At 35.5% G+C, this 12,588-nt stretch overlaps 1 protein-coding gene across 7 annotated transcripts in view; it reads left to right on the forward strand.

Annotated features, from left to right (window-relative positions):
• Positions 1-12,588, forward strand: part of DLC1 (DLC1 Rho GTPase activating protein) — a 279,555-nt gene that overhangs the window by 42,074 nt on the left and 224,893 nt on the right. For 3 of the 7 annotated variants that reach the window (XM_033060568.1, XM_033060562.2, XM_033060559.2), the window contains exons 3-4: positions 6,988-7,025; positions 7,975-8,084. The exons of 2 other annotated variants lie outside the window; for them this stretch is intronic. The gene's annotated coding sequence lies outside the window, so the exon portion shown is untranslated. Of the gene's footprint in view, positions 1-6,987; positions 7,026-7,890; positions 7,910-7,950; positions 8,085-12,588 lie in introns of those variants that run through there. 2 more of the 7 variants (XM_033060565.2, XM_033060561.2) reach the window with 2 other exon arrangements.

Genomic DNA, 12,588 nt, shown 5'->3' on the forward strand with positions numbered 1-12,588 from the left:
AATACAGAGATAACACAAAACCAGTATCAGTAAAGGGAAAGAGGAAACAACCTCGAGTTCCTCCAGGGGAGGTTTAGATTGAATGTCAGGGAAAATTTCTTATCTGAAAGGGTTATCAACCACTGGAACTGGCTACTCAGGGAAATGCTGGAGTCACCATTCCCAGTAATTTCACGATTATAAGCCACACATGATTATAAGGCACACTTCTGGGTGTTGGCAACTTTTCGTTCTTTGTCCATATATAAGCCGCACCTGATTATAAGCTGCACGTTACAATACAGAGTGTGATAAAAGGTATCAATTCTATCACCATCTGTTGAGGGTGGGGACAGTGATCCTTATCTCAACGGGAGATATTCTGCAAATGGGCCATCCATTGAAACCAGGCAGGCTATTGTTCTTTATCTTTTCACAACCCAACCTTCCTCCAGGGAGGTATTTTCTGCTAATGGCCCATTGAATCCCACTATGTGACTGATAAAATTACTTCATCCCATTGGAAGTTGCTCCAGCCGGGGGGAAGAGCCCAACATTTCTCACCAAGATAAAAACAGAGGTTTTGGGACACTAAGGTAGCCCCTTTCTCCACTGGACTCCAGAGGAAAACCGGATTTCTCCACATCACCACTGGACCTCTGGAGGGAAACTGCACCTTCTACAGGAGCACTGCTCCAACTGAGCCACATCTGTCACTGTAAGAGGACTGCAACCACCATTGAATGGGACTGCCACCAACACCCTGCCTGATGGGGTGTCAGGTTGTACTCTGACTTTGTCAGGGTTTGGAGTTTGTTTCTTTGTAGTACTGTATTTCTATTTTAATTTCCCTAGTGAAGAACTGTTATTCCTAATTCCCATATTTTTGCCTGAAAGCCCCTTGATTTCAAAATTATAATGATTTGGAGGGAGGGGGTTTACAGTCTCCATTTCAAAGAGAAGCTCCTGCCTTTCTCAGCAGACACCTGTCCTCCAAACTAAAACAGCAACTTTTCATTCTTTGTCCGTATATAAGCCGCACCTGATTATAAGCTGCACTTCGGATTCGGACCAAAATTTTAGTTAAAATGGTGCGGCTTATAATCATGAAATTACTGTACATGGATGTGGCAATTGGGAATCTAATTCAATGGCGAAACACAGTTGTGCTGGGTTAATGGTAGAAATTGATGATATTAAAGGACTTTTCCCGCCTTAGCCATTCTAAGGTTCTAGGTCTGAAAATTCTTGTGTGAGTTATCCTGAGCAGACACTCTCTCACATTGAGAGAGCAGCATTCCACAGGTCTGAAAGCAATTAGGAATGATGAATCCAAACAGCTCATACAAGTCTGGGACAACGGGACCTGTCCCTCAACTATTTTAAAATGAAGTATCTCCCCTGAGTTTTGTGCAAATATTTTGATCCTATCACAAGAACACTAACTGCAATAAAATGTGATTTTTCAAGTAAATGTACTTCAATATCCTTCCAATATTCGTATATATAAGGTTTAAGGAAAGAATTGTCTTCGCTGAGAGATGAAGAGTATTGAAGAACCTGGTCGCATATTGTCTACTCATACTCAATATTTAATGGCACCATCCTTAATATTTACCATCTGCAAGCATGCATTCTGCTATATCAGTGCTTGTCAATTCTATGAAATTAAAATGTACCACCTGCACCCATGAGATAATTTTTAATTCAACTTGTAACCACAATACTTTTGTACAGTACTTGAAAACAGAGGGCAGTTAATGTATCTTCATGCTTTTGTTTGAAATTTATGATCTTTAAAAGAAAAATTGTCTTCACAGGGGCTTGATTTAAAAACTAATAATTGCTTGAAAGATATCCCCAAAATAGAAGACACAGTCTTCACAACAGGAAATGTAAAATATAGATAAACAGCTTTCTGAATTTCTTGCCAAGTTATGACAGATATACTGATCTATTACTAAAAGGTAGAAGCAAGGCCAAAATCTGGACAGCATATTCCAAAGAGACTAGAACTACTTTTTCTTGGATGAGCTCTTGAAACTGTGCTTTAACTTCAGTTTATATCATTGTGTAGCACTCTCAACCAAATAGCTTTACAATGTCTTGCTGAACTTTGGTGTTAGTTGTCTAGAAACATAAAATAGTAGACTGTGAAAGGTTTTATTTCCATGGGACCTGCAGTAATTGTCATTTTACGGGTTTTGTCATCAATTTGCCAACACAAGAAAAGATGTGTGCATCAACCAGCATATCCACTAAAAGTTATACTTGAGACCTAGTTTGAGGAAAGTTTAAACATTTTATTGCTTTTGTCTTTGGTGTTTCTAAAATGTTTTGCTCTTTTTAAACAGATTTTATATGAATATTAGTGAAGAAAAGATATTTTAAATACTGACATAGAAATTTCTACCAATATTTGAAACTTGAAAACAAGTGAAATTTGTTTGGAGCAATGGCTAACAATCCATGTTAGGGAAAATGTAACCAACTCTGACAGACACACTTAAAATACCCTTCTGTGTTATTAACAAAATCCTTCTTTTTTATCATTCAAACTTGAATGTTAATGATCAAAAATCCCAAAACAGGAAATAGAATAAACAGTTCTAAAAATGGGTAATCTGCCTGAGTGTTATCACCTACTCATTTGGGAAGTCACTGTATTCTTTTAATCCACGTTAATCTTCATTTGGCATATTATTTTGGTGTTTGGGTCTTCCTCAGCAGCAACCTCAGATTTAAGAGTTTATCTTCTTTGGAAAAGTTAGAATCTTTGAATAAAAGCTTTTACAAAGGGTCTTAACTTTCTTTTTACCTTTTAATGGCTTAATGATAATCTTCATTAATACATCACTGAGAACTAGTGGGTGCATAAATACACACAAGACTAAGGGCTTCTTTAAAAAATTATTTTAATATTTCTGTCTAAACTACTGAATAAAGTCCTTGACAATTAGAATTCAATATTCCAAATTGCAGAAATGTAATTAGCAAATTCCAAATCAACTGTATATTTAGAAGGGGTGTTTATTTTATTTGGTATGATTGCTATAAAAAAATCCTAACTTTATTTCTCATAGAGATGCACATAGATATTGTTGCTTCTCTTAGTGATTTTGATGAGGCTTTTTTCAAGCAGTTTCAATTGTATCCCGTTCATAAAGTCTTGACAGTGAAAAATTGTGCATATAGACGTAGTTTTAATATATTAACATTAATTTCATTTTGCTGAAATTGTCACTTGTAAATTTGTTTCAACTGGGAAATCAAAAAGAGTCTTTTTCAGACTTCCTCATGCAACACATTTGTACAGCAATTCAATGCACTGGGACCTACCAAGGATGCAGGACACATGGTCGTGCCCCTGAACAGGGCTAGTACATCTGTGTTTCTTCTATGCCTGATCCCCAGTCATTTTGTTATGCCACTCTGTGTGTGCCTGATGGATGCTCCTCTTTCCCTCCACTTGCTCCCTCTTGTGTTTTATAATGATTTCATCAAATCCAAAAATCTTCATAAAATGTCTTGGCAAGAACAAAATCATATACTTGATACCTATGAAATGTGGAAGTATGGGATACCTCATGAAATCAGTTAATTCCACTGTGAAACAAAAGCAAACATTGCAAGTTTGAAAATATTTTTTGTCTCTGTGTTGCAGTACTTTTAGCAGTTCCAGGTGTATTTAAACAAATTAGGGTGGGTTGTTTTTTTTCCTATTCTTGAGTTACAATGGGAAATATATCAGGTTTAAATATGTTCTCTGGGAAAAAAGGAAGATCTTAGTGAAAGTTTTCATGTTTTTCTTTAGAGCATATGGCAACCTCAGGTGTTCTTTTTTCTTTTTTTTTTTTTTTTTTTTTTTTTTTTTTTTTTTTTTTTTCCCAGCACATTACTTTCTCAGAAGGATTGTTTGGATTGTTTTTAAAGCATGAAAAGCTTTTTCTGTCTACAAACCCTGATGATTCTGTTTCGCAGAAGTTACTTGAATTTTGGATTCAGTAAACCATAGCTATATTATGTTAGTAATTTCCCATAAATCAACTGCAAGATTTGGATAAATTCTAATTGCTTTATGTAGAGATTTGGCTGAGCAAGAACTAAATTATGGAAGATCTTACCACCATGTCTAGTTTGAGGTCTAGAAAAGACCTTCAGATCTTCAGACAAATAAAGAGTGTCTGAAAATATGCACATCTGCATTATATTAATGTCTGTGTGCTGCTACAACAGAAATTGCTTGATTACTCTGAATTCTTCTTAGTTTTTAATTGTTTTGGTAGTTCATTTTATATAGGATCATGGAAATAACATATTATTGGTTTCTCTTTCCATTGCATGTCATGGAGTGTACTCAACTTACACTAGTACGACAAAAATATTTTTTGTTTGCGAATAAATAATATTATATATGCATGATTTATTCTACATTGATATTATTTTTTATTATTTTAGAAATAAACTATAATGATAATAAGAATAGAACATTATAGCTCTTCAACTAACATTACCTAAATGAAAATTGGCATTGTTTGAATACCTGATTTATACAGCCTAACTTGGAGATATATGGTTTTCTGAGTTGCAGATGTGCCAAGATAAAAGACCACCTTTGTGTTTCATTTAAGCTTAGAAATAACAAGGAGATAAGTTCTATAACTTTAGTATAGTCAGTCTGACCACAATAGAAGTGCTGGTCTTATATAGTGAATTACCTTGTTTCTCAATAGTATTCCATTCCTCCACTTGTTTTTTTCTGTTCTATTTATTGTTCAAGATCTAACAGCATTATCAAGATTCCAGACTTAAATGTTCTGATTTCACATGTTCTTCCTATTCTACCATTCTAAAATTTTAATGAAGCAGCTTTTGAATAAGTGTTCAAACTGGTTGTTCCCCTCCTTTCTGCAAATGTGATATCAGGAAAAGGTATTTAGGAGACAGTCTGCCCTGAGTTTTCTTAGACAGGAAATACACAGACATTGTCTATGATGGTCTTTTTACTTTTTCAGCTATTCGTCAAGTGCTAGAATATTTGAAATGTTTTCTTTTTTGAAACTGTTTCACATAGGAGATCATGTTCTAATAATCTCATACCTTTTAAATATGTCCCCACTTATAAATTTTTCAGTCTGTCTTTTTCCTTGTGACTGGCTTCTGAAAAAATAAAAAAAAAAAAAAAAGAAAAAAAAAAAGCGAAGAGTTTATGATGGAATATTACATGAAGTTTAGCTAAAGAAAAATAATGCTTTTTAAAAATAAGCAAGATTCTGTTATTAAATATTTGTTTACTTTTTTGGAACAGTGTGTTTCAAATTTTCATCACTTTTTTTTTGGTATCATAAAGCCAAACAGTCTTAGTAAATTTTAACTGCAAGGAAATTAAAGGCTTTTTGTTTTATTTTTGTTCCCATAAACATAAATTTTTAAATTGTGCAATTTGTGCAATTGCATAATTGCAAATAAAATGTGCCCTTTCACAGCTGGTAACTTATTCACTAAATTCCAAACTGAAATCTTGCAGGAAAATAGTATAAATCACACTTCACAGTGGAGTAAAAGTTATGGATTCAGAACGGAGAGTAGCCAAATGTAGTTAAAAATAATCCTGAAAAGTTATTTACCTCTGGGGCTGTGCTTCTGGCTGTTCTGAGTTTACCAGCACATGTGCTGCTTCCTTTTATGGGCTTCAAAGACCTCCGTCTTTGAAGATGCAGAGGTTAGGCTGGGAAGTCATTCCACTTAAGGCTGTCTACCTCCACTATCCATGTACATGAAAGCTATTGGGAAAAATTTCAAACCCACTTCCATTTGGGCCTGCATAATTTTGCAACTAACTTTTAAAGCTAATACTGTAATTTTAAGGCTGAAAACTGTATATATAAAATTATATGTGTGACAACGAAGACCACATTCAGCAAATTTAGCAGATTTTAGCAGAAAGTTCCACATGCTCAGATCTAAAGCTTGACAAATTAGCTCCAGATATGGCCATATTAGTGGGAGCTGGAGACAGCTCTACAGGGCTGGCTTTTCTTTGACTTAAGAAATGCCCTTGGAAAGATTCAATTGAGCTAATGAAGGCATTATATAAACAGCTAAAAGCAGTTGTTGGAGGCTGGTAGAAACTCATGTCTCAGCAGTTAGTAATTAAGAAGATCTTCTATCTCCTTTCAGAATACATATCCTGTCCCAGTTGTGGCAGGCCTGCTGAATGCAGACTTTCTGGTCAGTAAATGTCCAGACATCATTTTCTGTATGAAAACATCTGCAGTGTCTTACCTCTGTAGTTTCCTGTGAAAGCCAGACAAAGGCCAAAGATTCCAATTAATAACCTGATCAATAACTCTGAAGTCATTTACTCAGACCAATAATCAATAAAGAGGGTTTACACCAGCCAAAGGGGTTGTGAGAGAGTAAGTGATGTATGAATGACCCACCAGGTAAGACAAATAAACTTAGCAACAGCACTACTTTCTGTCTTGAAAGAAAGTGTAAAAAAAATAAAAATTGTACATGTTGATTGCTATTATAAGTCACACTGACTTAAATGAAATAAATATAAAGTAAGTTATTTCACCTAAACATGAAACCAGTGGCCAAAGATGGGGGTTTGCATGTGTTTATTAGTAGAATTTGTTACGTGAATAGCTAATATTTGTTACTAATAAATACGCTAATTAAAACCATACTAGTAATTTCCATTAGCTTACCCTCAAACTTCCACAGAGCTGTCCGTCTGGTTTTAATCAAAACCAAATGGTAATCCAAGTTCTCAGGCTGGAACAGCTAAGAGGAAGTCGTTCAGAGAAGGCAGAAGAAAGCAGAAAAGATAAACAGACGATATTCACTAAATTTGTATAGAGCAAAGGATGTAGATGCTGTGGGTTACTCTGGAGACATGATTCAGGCACCCTGTCAAACTGGAACGAAGTAGTTACAAGTGTTTTATGTCAGCAAAATACTAATATGATCAAGATGGAGTCTGTCCTTTTGCTTTTGCAGAGCTGGATTTGTGTGACTCTGGAGGATTCTCAAAAGAGGTAAAGCAACATATTCCATTGCCTGCAACATGACTGTATTTAAACTCTAGCATTTGTTTTCTCAGATCTAGCTTATTCTCTTGAGTAGGAAAGCATTTTTAGCATATGTCTTTAAATGGAATCTATCTAACTGTGTATATTTGCTCAACAGAATAGTACTCGACCTTTTGTCACTGTGATGTGTTAAGTTTAGACCATGTTTCTCACTACCTGATGTCAAAGACCAGGTGTTTCAGAGGTGATCTTGTCTCGTTCTGGATAACTGTTACCTTTGCATGAGCATTAGAGATGCATAAGATATTTTTTTAAAGGAAAAATCCAGGACGAAGAGGTTTAAAAACATTTTTACGTTATGTAGCTGCAGTACAGATTTTTTTCTTTGGCAGAAATAACCCAGCAGTGTATAGAGCTGAGTGCCTTGAAACACTCGGTCTTGACATTTTCTTTTCCCTCCATTTCTGTGCTCTCTCCCTGGCGCAGGCAGGCAGGCTCGCTGTCTCTCTCTCCCTCTCTCTCTCAAAGGCAGGAAATACTTTTCAGGCAATCTGGGCCTGGTTGTTGAGGCCCCCTTTCACAAAACATCAGTCTGAATTTAGTAGACAGAAGTCACTGGGAAAGGCTTGACAGGCTCGTGCTTAGCTAAGGCTCCCTCCAGCTGCAGAGGGTGTTTTTGTTAGAATCACACATTGAGCAAAACTGCTTAGAATAGAGCAATGATCTCAGTAGCGAAATCTGAACTTTTATGCTAGCAGGAGCTAGCTGGAACTGGGCTCTTTTGTTTGTTTGTTTGCTTCTTCATTTTGTTGTTTGGGCTTTTTTTCTTCTTCTATTGACCAAAAGATTTTAGGGAGGTCATGTCTGAATTCCTGATTCTCTTCATTTAGGTAAGGCTGTCTTGGAATCCTTCTGTACTTCAAGCTATCAACTTTTTAATTTTTTTTTTAAAAAGGGAAAAAAAGGGGAAAAAATAAAAGAAGGTAAGAAAAACCTCAGAAAAGAAACGAGCAGTATCCAGCACTGGAGTGTTCTGCATTCAGGATCCCAGCACTAGAAACAGAGGTAAAAAAATTTATAATCTTTAAAAATATACATTTAGTTGTAAACTGTGACAAATCTGTTTATCAAAATATGCCAGACCTATAAAAAAATCCATGTGCATTTTTCTTCGTCTTTTAAAAATATGCTTGAAATGCTGAATTTTATTTGCATTCTTATATAAATAGAGCTGTATGGTCTTGCTTGCATATATTTTAATGTACACTAAATAGGAAAGTTAGATGTGTGAGTGATTTGGTTTTTTCACCTCATTTAACAACAGGGAGGGCATTTAGGGCTATGTTTTTTTTCTCTCTCCCCACCTTCCCTTCCCTCCACTCCAGCGTTAATGATGATGAGGAGTGTTTTAGCCTCTGCTAGGCTAGGTCTTTAGCCTTTTCTCAGTCCTAGATGAAATTTGCAGTAGAAGTGTCAATACAGTCTTAAAACTGTACACTCTAAATCTGAAATTCCATGGTTTATTTGTTGGTTTTAGCTAAATTCGGTTATTTTTAGTAATGTATGATTAGGTACAGAGATTGCTGTGTGCTGTGCTAGCAATTAGAAGAGGTAAAGCAAGACTTAGTAAATGTCATCTGACTAAAATTTTTGGGAGAATGTATGGATTTACTTTTTTTCTCCTTAACCTAGTAAACATGTAGCTAATAAAAATAACAAGAATCTACTGTTAAATAGTTTGGGGAGAAAATCAGGATAGTAACTTTCACTGATATATGAATGCATTTATATTTTATGTAAAGTTGTGATTTAATTATTAATTTGTTCTGGATATGACAAGCATTTTTTATGTCAATCTACGTATATAGTATTCTTTGCCTTCCTGAAAATTCTCCTGTAATCTGAAAACTAACTTTCTTTCTTTCTTTCTTTCTTTCTTTCTTTCTTTCTTTCTTTCTTTCTTTCTTTCTTTCTTTCTTTCTTTCTTTCTTTCTTTCTTTCTTTCTTTCTTTCTTTCATCGTTAAGGCTCCATGTAGTTATTGGATAGATTGGTAACTAAAGAGAAGTCATCTGTTCATGTATTTCAAGAATCTTTTAACTTTGCTTTTGCCATTTTTCAAAATGATTGTTGTGTAAGGAAATTGCTTTGTGGTGTGAAAGAACATGAAGGATATTCCAGAATGGGATCAAATATCTCCTCTGTAATAGATTGAGAATAGTACACTTCACTGCCATTTGGGGGAAACATGTTCAGGGTGGTCAGAATTGTCTCTGGGGTGTAAAGGGAATGCATCTGAACTGGACAGGGAATAACCAATAGGCAGTAAATTGTTCCTGAGTATATTCTGGGGTGAATGTTAACATTGCAATCACTTCTTTGCTTATGGACAGGTCTTCTCCAGTGAGGTGTTCTGGTCTGGGAGAGTTGTGATACATAAGTGGTGGGACTGAGAAGTTGAGAGGAATTTGACTGACTGAGCCTTTTTTGTCATTCTCGTGAAATTTGTGCTGGAACGCTGATGTCTCAAAGGATTTAGCTTTAGTGGCTTTTACTGCACTGTGTTCCCATGCTTGCTCCTGCAAGTATACGTGCACGTATTTAGTATTAGTGAGTACTCCAGTTAAAGAGAAAAAAATTTTCCCTACTAAGCAGTTGTTTTCTACAGCACGACTTCTGGTTTAAAGCATATAATGACCTCATCTGACCTCACTTGCAGATGTAAATACTTGACACCTGAGGTAGTTGAACTACAGGGTGGACAACAGAAGAGAACCCAGAAAGTATTTTCTCATTAAATTCTGAAGTTTCTTGTAGGCTATAAGAAAATATAACACTGAGAGATGTCTGCTTGTTTTGATTAGAAGGTTTAAATGAAAGTCTTGGAGACAAAATCACTATTCAACTTCTGGTTTTACTTAGTCTTATTTCTCTGTTATGCTTACCTTGTTTTGGTTTTTTAAGATATGGTTGTTCAAGAAAAAGGTATCACAGAGAAGTTACAGTTTAAAAAACCTCTGAAAATTATTTTATAGATATATAGCAATAATGAACATGGAAAATGAGCCTCTAGAATTTTTTGATTTTGCTGTGTTCCTTCAGAAATGTTGAAGTTCTTCATGTGAAACAAGAAAATAGCACAAGTAGTTGGATCAAATGACTCCCCTGAATGAAGTAATGAATTTATGTCTGCAACCTTGAGAAAAATTAATCCAAATGGTTACATCTATGTATTCAAATAGCTTTCCTTCACCATAAATGTACGTGCCTGAAAACAAATTTTCTTTTGAACTTGTACCTGTTGACCTTCATGTCAAATTCTATACTCAGAGCACTGGGGAAAAAAAACGCTTGTATATTTAGGCCTAATTCACAAAGACTTCTGTAACACAAAGCAATCCCTCCTAGAAGAAAATTAAAAGTACACACAGCAACTTGGGTGTGCAGTTTTCAAATAGGCAAGGCTTGTAGTAATTTCTTTAAAGTGCTGGGTTAAAATCAATTTTAAAATGTTCTTTAGGTGATGGAACAATCTAAGGATTCACCTTTTGGTTTTTCTTAAGTCTCAAAAGTTACAGTAATTTCACAATTATAAGCTGCACCATTTTAACTAAAGTTTTGGTCCGAACCCAAAGTGCGGCTTATAATCAGGTGTGGCTTATATATGGACAAAGAACAAAAAGTTGCTGTTTTAGTTTGGAGGACAGGTGTCTGCTGAGAAAGGCAGGAGCTTCTCTTTGAAATGCAGAATGTAAACCTCCTCCCTCCAAATTATTGTAATTTTGAAATCAAGGGGCTTTCAGGCAAAGCTATGGGAATTAGGAATAACATTTCTTTACTAGGGAAATTAAAATAGAAATACAGTACTACAAAGAAACAAACCCCAAACCCTGACAAAGTCAGAGTACAGCCTGACACCCCGTCAGGCAGGGTGTTGGTGGCAGTCCCATTAAATGGTGGTTGCAGTCCTCTTGCAGTGACAGATGTGATTCAGTTGGAGCAGTGCTCCTGTAGAAGGTGCAGTTTCCCTCCAGAGGTCCAGTGGTGATGTGGAGAAATCCGGTTTTCCTCTGGAGTCCAGTAGAGAAAGGGGCTACCTTAGTGTCCCAAAACCTCTGTTTTTATCTTGGTAAGAAATGTTGGGCTCATTCCCCCTGGCTGGAGCAACCTCCAAAGGGATGAAGTAATTTTATCAGTCACATAGTGGGACTCAATGGGCCATTAGCAGAAAATTACTCGCTGGAGGAAGGATGGGTTGTGAAAAAATAAAGAACAGTGCCCGACCTGGTTTCAATGGATGGCCCATTAGCAGAATGTCTCCCGTGGAGATAAGATCACTGCCCCCACCCACAACAGATGATGATAGAATAGATGCCTTTTATCACACTCTGTATTGTAATGTATGGCTTATAATCAGGTGCGGCTTATGTATGGACAAAGAACGAAAAGTTGCCGACACCTGGAAGTGCGGCTTATACTCAGGTGCGGCTTATAATCTTGAAATTACTGTACTTAACTTTTATTTTTATTGATTGTCAGAAGTATTAAGCCACATTTTATATAATAGTTTTCTGTTGTTCTTAACACGAATTTTGTTTCTGGAATGTGTCTTCTTTGTTAAAAGCTTCCCGGAGGACAGTAGCAGCTAAAGGAGGAAGAGAATTTTCAAATGTTTTTCTCTTTTCTCAAAAAGAAGCTATATTTTAGAGTATCCTCCTTTTTTTTTTTTTTTTAATTAATTTTTCTGGCTCCATTTTCTATTATTTTTTTGTCTGGAGAAAAAAATAAAGTTGGGGGGTTGTTGGCATTTCGTTCTTTTTACAAAAGAAAAAGCAAAAAGACAAAAGCACAAAAACATAAGGGCCAGAGGAATTGAAATAGCATATCCAGAAATGTTAGGTCTTGTTTTCCTTCCTATTAGGAGAGAGCCTACGGTGGTCTCTGATCCAACATGTCAATGAAAGTGGGGTCTGCTAGAGCCAGTTGCTCAGGTCCTTGTCCACTACGGCTTTCAATATCCAAAGATGATGTTCACTGTGAATTCTTAGTAAGGACTTTAAGACTGATGGTATACACTTGTATTTTTCATATATGTGTATGGATATGCGTGTATATATATATATATATATATATATGTGTATACATATGTATCTGTGTATAAATGCATAAATTATACCTCAAAACACAATTAACTACAATTTTTACATGTAAATCCTATGTATATCATATGTGAACATTATTTTATTGTAATAACCACTGATATTGAAGTTCAATATATTTTATATTATATTTCACCATTGATATTTGTTGATGCTTTCAGGTACTACTTATTTAAGAACAGTCTGTTGGTAGATCATTTCAAATCCACTATTACTATAGATGCTTATCCACTTCTTAACAGTCCTGAGAGGCTCAGCATACTAGAAATTATACTGTTAAATTCATTACACATTTTGTTGTCTGCAGCTAAATGGAGAGATATCCCTTTTCATTTTGCTTGAATTGTTGATCTTCAGTTAATGCTGTTTTATCAAAGTTGATAGCTTTCAATAATAACGACTAAAATGAGA

The sequence above is a fragment of the Catharus ustulatus genome, chromosome 5 (genome assembly GCF_009819885.2).
Source record: "Catharus ustulatus isolate bCatUst1 chromosome 5, bCatUst1.pri.v2, whole genome shotgun sequence".
In the NCBI taxonomy this organism is placed as follows: domain Eukaryota; kingdom Metazoa; phylum Chordata; class Aves; order Passeriformes; family Turdidae; genus Catharus; species Catharus ustulatus.